The sequence below is a fragment of the Schistocerca piceifrons genome, chromosome 7, assembly GCF_021461385.2.
Source record: "Schistocerca piceifrons isolate TAMUIC-IGC-003096 chromosome 7, iqSchPice1.1, whole genome shotgun sequence".
Taxonomy (NCBI): domain Eukaryota; kingdom Metazoa; phylum Arthropoda; class Insecta; order Orthoptera; family Acrididae; genus Schistocerca; species Schistocerca piceifrons.
Genome location: NC_060144.1, coordinates 353017391 through 353031353, shown reverse-complemented (window position 1 = coordinate 353031353; position 13963 = coordinate 353017391). Strand labels below are relative to the sequence as shown.

General features: G+C 45.1%; 1 protein-coding gene across 1 annotated transcript in view; it reads left to right on the top strand.

Annotated features, from left to right (window-relative positions):
• The first annotated feature begins 1571 nt into the window (after window positions 1-1571).
• LOC124805144 (glutathione S-transferase D7-like) overlaps window positions 1572-13963 on the top strand; it is a 94560-nt gene continuing 82168 nt past the window's right edge. The window contains exon 1 of the mRNA XM_047265611.1: window positions 1572-1678. The gene's annotated coding sequence lies outside the window, so the exon portion shown is untranslated. The remainder of the gene's footprint in view (window positions 1679-13963) is intronic.

The window sequence follows — 13963 nt, the reverse complement described above, 5'->3', positions numbered from 1 at the left end:
TCTTCTGGCTACCTCTGCTGCTGTTACCCTTATACTGAATCCAAACAGCAGAATATGTTTGAAGTGTTCCAGTTTCTCCTCTTGGTACTTCACTTTCTATCTCCAAATGACAAAATAACAGTTTGTTAACTGATACAGCAACAATACAAATAAAAATAACATTCGATTAATAAAACCATAGCAACGTGAATGTCAACACGCAGAGTAAAAACGCTACGACTTTATGTACCAGCCTAATTTAATCACCTGGTACCTGCATGAGGAAACCATGTTAAGTGGTTTTTCAAGCCGCTGAAAGTAGGTCAGCTGTAAATAGCAGGCAAGCTCAGAGAGGTTGCTTCTGCTTTGACTAACACGCAGAGGTCGCCATCTAGGATTCTGGTGTCACAGCTCTATGCTTGGTCAGCTGTCAAACTTCTTGCATTTCACATCAATTTAATTTATACTTAGGACGAGAACCTACTTAAATAGAAAAATCATAGGAGTTTTGAATTTCCCACCATTTTTAGATTCTCCCGCCATTTTTTACATAGGGAAATTGGCCTATTATGAGAAATCTGACAATAGCACGTGATATCAAGGGAGGCTGGGAGGCGGAATGCAATAATGTCGTCAATGACGTCATAGGGGAGGGAGATGCGATGACGTCGTCGACGATTTCATAGGAGAGGGGGAGGGTATGGCGGCGTCCTTTATTCGAGAACCGGCTCGGGCATTCTATGTCTGTTTCTCTGAAACGCTGGCTGTTGTGCGTAACTCATAAGTTAAAGTGTTGCCATGGTGCCTCCAAAGTAATACAGCGAGGTCTTAAAGTCTTAAGCATTTGATAGTAACTGTGCTCATTTCAAGATGAACTGAATGACGTTAAAAGGTACAGTGCCTTATTTTAAAAACTATTTGTATTGTGTTACAACAGAGAGTATGTTTCTGTAATAAACAAACAGCAAAATTTTTATCCGTTAACTTATTATTACTTGTCGATAGCCCTTTTTTGGCAACTTTAACTATTTATCAAGTATCACGTTGAACGCACTGACACCCATTACATACAATTAACAAAGCAATGCAAAGTATGCATCCCGCGAACAAATGCTCTTGCGCTTGTTAATTCTAAACCTTTGGATCTCAAACAGCTTTGAATGTCCCACGACCCGCACAGCAACATTCTGCCTTTCATCGTTTAGGTATCAACGTAATCTACCTTCAACACAATAAGTGGGTAAGTATCAACGACTGAGATGCAACAGCTGTTGTATGCTGCTTTCGAATTTTGTTTTTGGCGCACGACATATTTTGAAGCTCACAAAATGAGTAACACCAAAAATTGAATTTCAGAATCTTATCCATTATTTGAAAAATTGCGGACACCCACGACTCAGTGTCTAGTGTACTTTGTACGCTTACACAAGTAACATTAGACGATTAACTTACCGTAATTTACGAGGGCCTTGGCAGTAGGGATAGCAGACAGTGACAACGAGTTCGTTGGAGCGTTGGAGCCGGGGCAATTTGTCCAAAGGGTGGTCGCCAGCGCAGGCGCTGTTCGTGTTAGGTCGGCAAGACACGGGAGTTTCCGCCAGGCGGACCACAGACCTTCCCGGCTCCTTCGCCGCTGCTGCCAGACGGCCGCTTGGACACCTCCGCGCTGTTACATCCTTCGGAGTTATTTACGTGTCACGTAAGTCATTTGTACGCTTTCTATTAATGTGGAATACTCTTCTTCTTATTTTTTGCCTTTACCCGTTTCTCTTTCGGAGCGGCATTGTTGTATAATTATACCAGTTGGGGTACCCGGCTTCGCTCAGGGATGTGATATCAGATTAGTTGGAATAAAAAGATAAACTTTAAAGTATAAGAGGTAAAAAAATTATTGGAAACGTATTCTAGCTATTTCGGATTCTTGTTTATAAACAACATTTTTCATTTTGTTACCCTGGGAATGTATGTACAAGTTTTTCGAATTTCCTACTCGAGAGGAAGTTACGAATAGTTGGCCGTGAGAGATGCAAGAGTCTTTCAGGTTGTGCCGCAATATTTTACAGTTTGTCGTTCTTATTTGTTAATTGTAAAAGTGTAGGATAATTTGACTGGAAATTGCAGTCTTTTAAATTAGAATGGCAGCTCAGTAGAGATCAGTGGTATTCTGGGTGTAAATAGTGTGTGTCCTTTGTACTTTCCAGTTATAAGTTCGGCTTCTGACAATCATCGTTGTTCAATTACTTGTCCGCGTCCACGCTTCTCATAGGGTGATATTTTTATGGGTGGCTTGAGTTCAAAGTCTTATTATAAGATTGTGTCGTGGTTCTTGATTCTTCAGTCTTTCATTTCGTTGTCCTTAGGTTTCTGTGCTTCTCACAGTGCTCATTCTCGTTCGTTGGGAACTTAAATGTGCTTCGCAGTCTTCGTCTGTTTCGTTTTTTCGCTGTTCTTTTTGTTTTCGCCGTTTTGCTCCAGACCAGGCAAGATCTCTTTTACGTTTGGGCGTTGCCATTCACTCACTGCACTACGTTTTTGGTTCCTCCCTTCTTCACTGATAAGAAACTGACGTTCGAACCCACGATGGGTCTTGCTTTATGTATCAACACCAAAGGGTAGCCACACAAGTGGTGAATTACAGAATGTACCAAAAAGGCTTCGAATGGTCCATAATGTTCCAGAACATTCCACAAAATTCTAGAGTGTTCTGGAATGTTCCACAATGATCTGGGATGTTTCCAAACACTCTGGAACATGCTGGAGTGTTGTGGAATGCTCTAGAATACCCTCGAATGTACCGGATGTTCTAGAAATTTCTAGAGGGGAAACTTCCCACCCCTTATGTCTTCAAAAGCACGTCATTCAGGTAAAAACGGGCTAGCACACCATATAACTCCCTTGATCGTACCGGGCCTCATTTCTGAGTTTTTGCGGCACGCACAACGTATACTTACTTTCATAGTATAAATTGATATTGATGACACCACCACTCTCCCCGGGACGAAATCTGTGTACCCCATCTGCCTGTGTCTAGAGGACTCTCATGTTCAAATGTTACAAATGTTTGCGTGGCGCGTATCGAAAGCTGGGCATGTGGAATTGCCCAGAATTTCCCTACATTGATGAGGGAGACTGCGGAAAAACCACGAGATATTGTAAAATGTCATCGTACAAAACTTGTTATATTAACATTATAATATTTTTTGAATTTCCTTTCTGTCACAACGTGTTAGTTTTAAACGTGATATAAACAAACACGAATTCAGATACTATTGTAAATTTCCGGTCACAACTACTCTTGTCTTATGGATCGAACAATTCAACAGGAATATCTTGGGTATAGTACTCGTTTCAGAATGATAGAATATGTAATATTATCTTCAGTGCTAAAGTTTGCAGAGGTCATCTACACCAAACGCTTGAAGCTGATACCAGCTGTATGCATAGCGTCAGTTTGGAGGAAACAAAAAATGGTAGGAGAGTACGAGCTACAGCGTGTTTCCAACGAGCAAACCGACTGCTGATAAACAGAAAATCTGGACTGCTGTAATTGTGATAAGATTATTTATTGATTGTGCCGACGTTAGGATATGATTGCTCCGTTTTAAGCTAGCGGGTCGAGCGGTGCGATCAAGCTGACAGCAGACTTGCGCTTATTAATATGTAGGCTTCCAAGTCCGGTGTAAAGGTCGTTAAAATCCTTGCACTCAGAGGACCGCTGTAGCTCTAGCGAAAATTTGATTTATTTTAGTGTTTTATAACATGACGGATCAGAACGCTGTAAATTCAGCTAAATACACTCCTGGAAATGGAAAAAAGAACACATTGATACCGGTGTGTCAGACCCACCATACTTGCTCCGGACACTGCGAGAGGGCTGTACAAGCAATGATCACACGCACGGCACAGCGGACACACCAGGAACCGCGGTGTTGGCCGTCGAATGGCGCTAGCTGCGCAGCATTTGTGCACCGCCGCCGTCAGTGTCAGCCAGTTTGCTGTGGCATACGGAGCTCCATCGCAGTCTTTAACACTGGTAGCATGCCGCGACAGCGTGGACGTGAACCGTATGTGCAGTTGACGGACTTTGAGCGAGGGCGTATAGTGGGCATGCGGGAGGCCGGGTGGACGTACCGCCGAATTGCTCAACACGTGGGGCGTGAGGTCTCCACAGTACATCGATGTTGTCGCCAGTGGTCGGCGGAAGGTGCACGTGCCCGTCGACCTGGGACCGGACCGCAGCGGCGCACGGATGCACGCCAAGACCGTAGGATCCTACGCAGTGCCGTAGGGGACCGCACCGCCACTTCCCAGCAAATTAGGGACACTGTTGCTCCTGGGGTATCGGCGAGGACCATTCGCAACCGTCTCCATGAAGCTGGGCTACGGTCCCGCACACCGTTAGGCCGTCTTCCGCTCACGCCCCAACATCGTGCAGCCCGCCTCCAGTGGTGTCGCGACAGGCGTGAATGGAGGGACGAATGGAGACGTGTCGTCTTCAGCAATGAGAGTCGCTTCTGACTTGGTGCCAATGATGGTCGTATGCGTGTTTGGCGCCGTGCAGGTGAGCGCCACAATCAGGACTGCATACGACCGAGGCACACAGGGCCAACACCCGGCATCATGGTGTGGGGAGCGATCTCCTACACTGGCCGTACACCACTGGTGATCGTCGAGGGGACACTGAATAGTGCACGGTACATCCAAACCGTCATCGAACCCATCGTTCTACCATTCCTAGACCGGCAAGGGAACTTGCTGTTCCAACAGGACAATGCACGTCCGCATGTATCCCGTGCCACCCAACGTGCTCTAGAAGGTGTAAGTCAACTACCCTGGCCAGCAAGATCTCCGGATCTGTCCCCCATTGAGCATGTTTGGGACTGGATGAAGCGTCGTCTCACGCGGTCTGCACGTCCAGCACGAACGCTGGTCCAACTGAGGCGCCAGGTGGAAATGGCATGGCAAGCCGTTCCACAGGACTACATCCAGCATCTCTACGATCGTCTCCATGGGAGAATAGCAGCCTGCATTGCTGCGAGAGGTGGATATACACTGTACTAGTGCTGAAATTGTGCATGCTCTGTTGCCTGTGTCTATGTGCCTGTGGTTCTGTCAGTGTGATCATGTGATGTATCTGACCCCAGGAATGTGTCCATAAAGTTTCCCCTTCCTGGGACAATGAATTCACGGTGTTCTTATTTCCATTTCCAGGAGTGTACTTAGGCATTACAATTACAAATAACCTAAATTGCAACGATCACATAGATAATATTGTGGGTAGAGCAAACCAAAGACTGCGATTCACTGGCAGAACGCTTAGAAGGTGCAACAGGTCTACTAAAGAGACTGCTTACACCACGCTTGTCCGCCCTATTCTGGAGTATTGCTGTGCGGTGTGGGGCACGCATCAGGTGGGACTGACCGATGACATCGAAAAAGTACAAAGAAGGGCAGCTCGTTTTGTATTATCGCGAAATAGGGGCGATAGTGCCACAGACTTGAAACGGAGTGGCAATCATTAAAACAAAGGCGTTTTTCGTTGCGACGGGATCTTCTCATGAAATTTCAATCACCAGTTTTCTCCTTCGATTGCGAAAACATTTTGTTGGCACCCACCTACAAAGGGAGAAATGATCATCACGATAAAATAAGAGAAATCAGGGCACGCACAGAAACATTTAAGTGCTCGTTTTTCCCGCGTGCCGTTCGAGAGTGGAACGGTAGAGAGACAGCTTGAAGGTGGTTCATTGAGCCCTCTGCCAGGCACTTGATTGTGAATAGCAGAGTAATCACGTAGATGTAGATGTAGAATGCCCAGAAGGATTTTAATGGGGAAGACTTGATCTCGTTTCAAGGTTGTGGTTAGCAGCGATTACTGCGAGTTTATCTATTTTCCCCAGCTGACCGTAAATAAGACTTACTAGCACTCTGGCCTCTGTTATTTGAAGTTAGTTTGCTTAAAAGCAACCTGTATTTGCTGCGATCGAGAAGAATCATCTCATCGTTAAGTACTTGGCTTCTCAACCGCTGTTACTGTAGCATCTTAGCTTCCCCTGACCGCTTGTAGCCGATGTTACCAATACACACTGCTTAGATGAACCCTCATAACTATTAACACGATTTACACTACTGGCCATTAAAGAAGAAATGCAGATCATAAACGGGTATTCGTTTGACAAATATATTATACTAGAACTAACCTCTGGCTGTAATAACGACCTTGATACGCCAGGGCATTGAGTGAAACAGGGCTTGGATGGCGTGTACAGGTACAGCTGCCCATGCAGCTTCAACACGATACCACAGTTCATCAAGAGTAGTGACTGGCGTATTGTGACGAGCCAGTTGCTCGGCCACCACTGACCAGACGTTTCCAATTGGTGAGAGATCTGGAGAATCTGCTGGCCAGGGCAGCAGTCGAACATTTTCTGTATCCAGAAAGGCCCGTACAGGACCTGCAACATGCGGTCGTGCATTATCCTGCTGAAATGTAGGGTTTCTCAGGGATCGAATGAATGGTAGAGCCACGGGTCGTAACACATCTGAAATGTAACGTCCACTCTTCAAAGTGCCGCCAATACGAACAAGAGGTGACCGAGACGTGTGACCTATGGCACCCCATACAATCACGCCGGGTGATACTCCAGTGTGACGATGACGAATACACGCTTCCAACGTGCGTTCACTGCGATGTCGCCAAACACGGATGCGACCATCATGATGCTATAAACAGAACCTGGATTCATCCGAAAAAATGACGTATTGCCATTTGTGCACGCGGGTTCGTCGTTGAGTACACCATCGCAGGCGCTCCTGTCTGTGACGCAGAGTCAAGGCTAACCGCAGCCATGGTCTCCGAGCTGATAGTCCATGCTGCTGCAAACGTCGTCGAACTGTTCGTGCAGATGGTTGTTGCCTTGCAAACGTCCCCATCTGTTGACTCAGGGATCGAGACGTGGCTGCACGATCCGTTACAGCCATGCGGATAAGATGCCTGTCATCTCGACTGCTAGTGATACGAGGCCGTTGGAATGCCATATTCTGCTAACAGGCATTGGATCTCGACCAACGCGAGCAGCAATGTCGCGATACGATAAACCGCAATCGCGACAGGCTACAATCCGCCCTTTATCAAAGTCGGAAACGTGATGGTTCGCATTTCTCCTCCTTACACGAGGCATCACAACAACTTTTCACCAGGCAACGCCGGTCAACTGCTGTTTGTGTATGAGGAATCGGTTGGAAACTTTCCTCATGTCAGCACGTTGTAGGTGTCGCCACCGGCGCCAACCTTGTGTGAATGCTCTGAAAAGTTAATCATTTGCGTATCACAGCATCTTCTTCCTGTCGGTTAAATTTCGCGTCTGTAGCACATAATCTTCGTGGTGTAGCAATTTAAATGGCCAGTAGTGTAGTTTTTGTCATTTATTAAAGTATCCAGCAAGATGAATGCACTTATTCAATTTGTGTTATTATACGCGTATTCAGCTGAAGGATTATGATGATTAAATCTCTATCGCCTGACTTTCGATCATTCTGCTTTAGCTTCTTCTGAAACCTTTCGTCTGGTGTACTGTCATAACTGCTTCAAACTATACTATTCACTGTAATGAAGTATCTTGTTACAGATATTTTTTTAACATGTGAACCTTTTTTTTGTATCACGATTCTTTGGCCCTTTCTATGATGCTACAATACCGATCACAAGACAGATGTGTGATTACTAGAAAGGCACGTGTTACTGATTTAGGGATGGGAAATGTTTTATACGATGTCTGTATGCAACTGAAGCGGCCCTCTCATACAATACCTATCCCCTACCGAAAGGTATCACTGAAAGCAACACTAAGATACAGGATTTTCACTATCTGGAAAGCTTTTACCAAAACTTATCCCCATTTCAACTTAAGAAGAATAAAACCGTATGTCATATCTTATCTGGCGCATTTAGCTTTCCTTGTGTTTTTTTCCCAGTGAAAGCTGTATTTGCTCAAGTTGTTTCTGAAGTACCAATTTTTAACTTTGGCACAAGGGCTGAGTGAAGTAAAAATGAAGATGAGAGAGCAAAGTGAGGATGAGAGAGCAAAGTGACATGCAGTTAATGAATTTCAAAGTTAAATTTCACCAAACCATATGATTAAAAATTCTAAAAAGTTAGCAAGCAGACCGAAATCACCTGTTGCAGAGGCGGCCAAGAATTCAGTTCACAAGTCATACCCTGGCTTGTGTGCCACAGCGCTCAGCCTGTCTGCACACTTCCCCCCCCTCCCCCCCCACCTCCACACCATGATGTCTGAGCGATATCTAGACTGCAATACAGTCACAATGCATAAGACTTAATTTTATACTTTATTTGTCAACAATATAGAGCACAAACGAAGCTAATTATACTCATGCTCATAAATTAAAAATAATTGCAGAATGTGGTGCCACAAAAAAAAAAGGTTCAAATGGCTCTGAGCACTATGGGACTTAACATCTTAGGTCATCAGTCGCCTAGAACTTAGAACTACTTAAACCTAACTAACCTAAGGACATCACACACATCCATGCCCGAGGTAGGATTCGAACCTGCGACCATAGCAGTCCCACGGTTCCGGACTGCAGCGCCTAGAACCGCACGGCCACCGCGGCCGGCGTAATGTGGTGTCACACAACGTGGCACTACACAAAACTGGCGCTAATAGCAAAGGAACATAGGGAACACACACGACACAGATCTGTAAGTCCACGGTATTGGTGATAAGTTGAGAAAACCGTCCCGAAACACATGTGCTACAAAATACCACTGTTTCCTGCGCATGTACCCCCGACATCAATATGGGACATGATCACCACGCACACGTACACAGGCCGCAAAACGGGTTGGCATACTCTGGACCAGGTGGTTGAGCAGCTTCTGGGGTATAGCCTCCCATTCTTGCACCAGTGCCTGTTGGAGCTCCTGAAGTGTTCTATGGATGTGAAGACGTGCAGCGATACGTCAATCGAGAGCATCCCAGACGTGCTCGTTGGGGTTTAAGTTTGGAGAAGGGGCAGGCCCCTCCATTCGTCTGTTATCTTCTGTTTCAAGGTACTCCTCCACGATGGCAGCTCGGTGGCGCCGTGTGTTATCATCCATCAGGAAGAAGGTGGGACCCACTGCACTCCTGAAAACGCGGACATACTGGTGCAAAATGTCTCGACACACCTGACCTGTTACAGTTTCTCTGTCAAAGACGTGCAGGGGTGTACGTGCACCAATGATAATCCCACCCCACACCATCAAACCATGACCTCCATACAGGTCCATTTCAACGACATTAAGGGCTTGGTGTCTGGTTCCTGGTTCACGCCAGATGAAAACCCGGCGAGAATCACTGTTCAGACTATATCTGGACTCGTCCATGAACATAACCTGGGACCACTGTTCCAATGCCCATGTACTGTGTTCATGACACAGGCTTTATGGGCTCTCCTGTGACCAGGGGTCAGTGGAATGCACCTTGCAGGTCTCCGGGCGAATAAACCATGTCTGTTCAGTCGTCTGTAGAGTGTGTCTGGAGACAACTGTTCCAGTGGCTGCGGTAAGGTCCCGAACAAAGCTACCTGCAGTACTTCATGGCCGTCTGCGAGCACTGATGGTGAGATATCGGTCTTCTTGTGGTGTTGTACACTGTGGACGTCCCGTACTGTAGCGTCTGGACACATTTCCTGTCTGCTGGAATCGTTACCATAATCTTGAGATCACACTTTGTGGCACACGGTGGGCCTTTGCTACAACCTGCTGTGTTTGACCAGCCTCCAGTCGCTCTGGTATTCTACCCCTCATAACGTCATCAATATGTGTTCTTTGAGCCATTTCCAACACACAGTCACCATTAGCACGTCTGAAAATGTCTGCGCACTTACTCGCTGCACCGTACTCTGACACTCACCAATACACCTCTGCATATGTAGACTGCTGCCAGCGCCACCGGGCGACGACCGCAGGTCAAATTCACCGCATGGTCAAACCCCGAGGTGATTTAAAGACGCAAAACCGCTCACCACAGCGTTGTTTCACCACGTATCAGCATTATACTTAATTTATGAGCATGAGTGTATTTTCAGTGTTATTTGTTATTTGCATGGTGAAGACTTAATTTTTATGTGGTACAAACAGTCCGCATATGGACAGACGCAGACAGTTCAACAGATTTGCGCACTCAGGTTACCATGTAACTTGTGATTTATTTAGTTCCATAATCATAAAAGCTTTTTCAAACAATTGAGTTGATCAAAATATTGAAGTACTTTTGCAACCTAATTATAGAGACGTAGGAACTCTACCTACAGGAACAATGTAGATGTCCTGAACAGTTTTAATGTAAAAGCTTTGGCTTTAAAAAGGGAATAACATTGCAGGTCATTCAGTTCCATCGAGAGATGCACAGGAGCCTTTCAGTTCAAACTGCGAACGGCCTCGAAAACAGTTCGGAAGAAGATTAGGTTGGCAGTGTTTTCAAAACGTTTAAGAAAAAATCATTATAATTCTTTCAAGGCGACAGTGAATTATTGAAGTCTCATATTTTTTGTATTTGCAACCACAGAACGAAAATACCCTCAAGAAATCCAAAACTAAAACTGTTCACTCCACAAAACGAAAAATCGTTGTATCCTATATAATCAGTGAGTCACAGTCGGAATTGGCCAACTCATACAAATACCTGGGTGTAAGAGTTTGTACATATATGAAAAGCAATGATCACATAGGCACAGTCATGGGTAAAGGAGGTGGTAGACTTCGGTTTATTGGTAGAATACTGGGAAAATGCAGTCAGTCTACAAAGGCAATTGCTTACGAATCGCTCGTGCGACCCATATTGCTCAAGTGTGTTGGGACATGCACCAGTTGTGACTAATGGGGGATACTGAACATATCCAGAGAAGGGTAGCTCAAACGGTCGTAGGTTTAATTTATGGATGTCCATCTTTTTGCATGGAGGAGGGACATCAGCTAATGACTTATATGAGAAAAAGTACCACCACAGCTGTATCTTGAGAATGTCTTTATTCTGTCACACGAATAGTTTCAGCGTCACATTACCGCCATCCTCACATCTTACAACTGCCAAAAGAGTATTTGTTTTCCTTGTGCGCCAAGGAAATCAAGTACTTTTTTGGCAGTGGTGGGCCTGAGGACGGTGGTAATGTGCCGCCGAAACTAGTCGTCTGATAGGATGAAGATATTCTCAAGATGCAGCTACGGTGCTACTTTTTCTCATATTACGGACATAGGTTTGTTTGACCCTCGTGGGAGTGTTCGCAGAGATGCTGAAGAAACAGAACTGACAGACTCTTGAAGATAAACATAAATTATGTCGAGAAAGCCTACCTGAAAGCATCAAGAAGTGCTATGGGGGATGATTCACTGCAGCCTCCTACTTATCGATCACATGGGGATCGTGAGGAACAAGATTAATTACATCACACTAAGAGAAATTTAAACGATCATTCTTTCCGTGCTCGATACGTGAATGAACGGGAAGAAACCCTAACTAGTAGAATGGAATGTACCCTCCGCTATGCACTTCACATTGGTTTGCAGGTTGTAGATGTAGCTGTAGAATATAAACTAGTGTTCCGAGACGTTGAATTTGAACCCTGCTCCTGCCCTAACACGAGTGCGGTCACATAAAACTTTGTTACTTCGCTCTGTGGCTTTATTAGATACTAGAAATCATTCGCAACAATTGTCGAAAAATGGTTCAAATGGCTCTAAGCATTATGGGACTTAACATCTGAGGTCATCAGTCCCCTAGAATTTAGAACTACTTAAAACGTTGCGGTCGGGCGGTTCCAGACTGAAGCGCCTAGGAAACGCTTGGCGACAGCGGCCGGCCAACAATTGTCGAAAGAGTATACTACTGAGCAAATAAAAAATGCAAAACAGACCAAAATTGACGACTAGGTCATTGTTGCTTTATAGGACAATTATTAACTGTGGAATTATCGTCGAAGTTATTGGCGGCGACACATGCCTGTAGGTCTCCCCTACGGCAGCAAACGTGAGCTTGTACGATGACGAACCGTAGGCGGGACGTCTCGCAATGTTGTTTTGCAATGATCGTGACAGATTGCCGTGATCGCCAGTGGAGAAGATGGAGCTAGCTGCTGCATAGATAGGCCTCATCTCCTATGAATGTAGATTTTAGAGTGTTTCAGGAGAAAATAAACTGCAGGTGGAATCCCAAGGCCGAGAACGTCATCCACAGAAGCAACAGAGTATCTCATTCACAGAAGATAAGGCCTTTGTACACAGCAGCTCGCTCCATCTTCTCCATTGGTGACCGTAGCAATTAGTTGCGATCACTGAATACCAAACAACATTGCGAGACGTATCCCCTATTGTCCGTCAGTGTACAAAGCCACGTTTATTACCGAAGAGGTTGCCCAGTGGAGCGCCGGCGCCTGTAATTTCGACACCCTGTAGCGTAGCTGGACGACGTTTCCAGTCACGAGTTCCTATCCTCGATTTGTTCCTCAAGATACACTCTACAACCTCTCGAAGTTTGTTGCAACATTTCTGGGACACCCTGCATACGCACCCATTACATTTATTTTACCCACCACAGAATACGCATATAACACAACTCTCACATATCTCGTTTTCGAAAAAGAAAGGGGCCAATGTGTGCGAAGGAAAAACACCTTACAGGCAGCTGAACCGACCCTTGGGGATGGCGGGGGGTGGGGGAGGGGGTGGGGGGGGTGAGGGTCTATTACAGTCAACAATGCCATATAAGTTAGTACAATTACCTCGAAAAATGGAGTTGCGTTCCAAAAGATACTGGAATCCTAGAAACTGTTTTAATCACTCAGGTAGGCTTCTGATATGAGTAATCTGAGTTTGCCTCGATTTCTGATCGGAACTTCAGCCATGATTGAAAGAAAACCACCAAAATTTAGGAAAATTTTTTAAAATTCCTGCGAAACTAAACGCTAAATCGGAAATTCCAAGGTTACTAAGACTGAAGAGCAATAAATTCTGCATCGACTGAGGCTAGTTACAAAAGCTTCGTGAGGAAACTGTTATTTTCAGTTTTCGAAAGACAGTCGTTTGCTGCAATAAAATGTGCGACACCTGAGAACTAGCCAGTTTGACGCAAAATTTTATAGGAGAAAACATGTGGAGCATCGAATTATGTTTCCAATAAATCAAAGAAACTAACATAAAACCTAACTAGTAAGTAAATATCACCATTATTCAATTATTTACGTTAATCACGTAGTTAACGACAAATATCTTTTTTTTTTTTTTTTTTTTTTTTTTTTTTTTTTTTCAGTTCAGTGATTTCTTCCAGTGTTCACTGTTTTTCATTTACGTATCAGATACTCATTCTCTACAATTTGTTGCTCCATTAGTGTCGCAAACACGTACTTTTGCAAAATGTTCAAATGTGTGTGAAGTCTTACGGGACTTAACTGCCAAGATCATCAGTCCCTAAGCTTACACACTACTTAACCTAAATTATCATAAGGACGAACACACACAGCCATGCCCGAGTAGGACTCGAAGCTCCGCCAGGACCAGCTGCACAGTCCATGACTGCAGCGCCTTAAATCGCTCGGCTAATCCCGCGCGGCGTACTTTTGCCGGGAAGCGTATTGTTGATGCTCCTTGCAGGCACCAATAGTCAGCTGACCATTGTTTCGTTCTTTTTATGTAAAGTGAAGGCGGAGGGGTGGAAAGGAAATGGAAGGGAAGGAACTACTGATGTCAGCAGTATCGGGACTTCGTGCAGAATTAGCGGCGACGAGTGAAACTGTATGTCTGACCAGGATTCAAATCCAGGATCTCCTGCTTACTAGGCAGTCGCGTTAACCACTGCGCCACTCGGACACAGTGTCCATCGCAGTTGCTCAGACTACCTTGGCGCACCTCTCAGCCGGCCTACACTCCCACCAATGCCACCTATCCGCAGTCCCCGCCATGTCTTCCATGCTCGCGGTTTGAAATTCC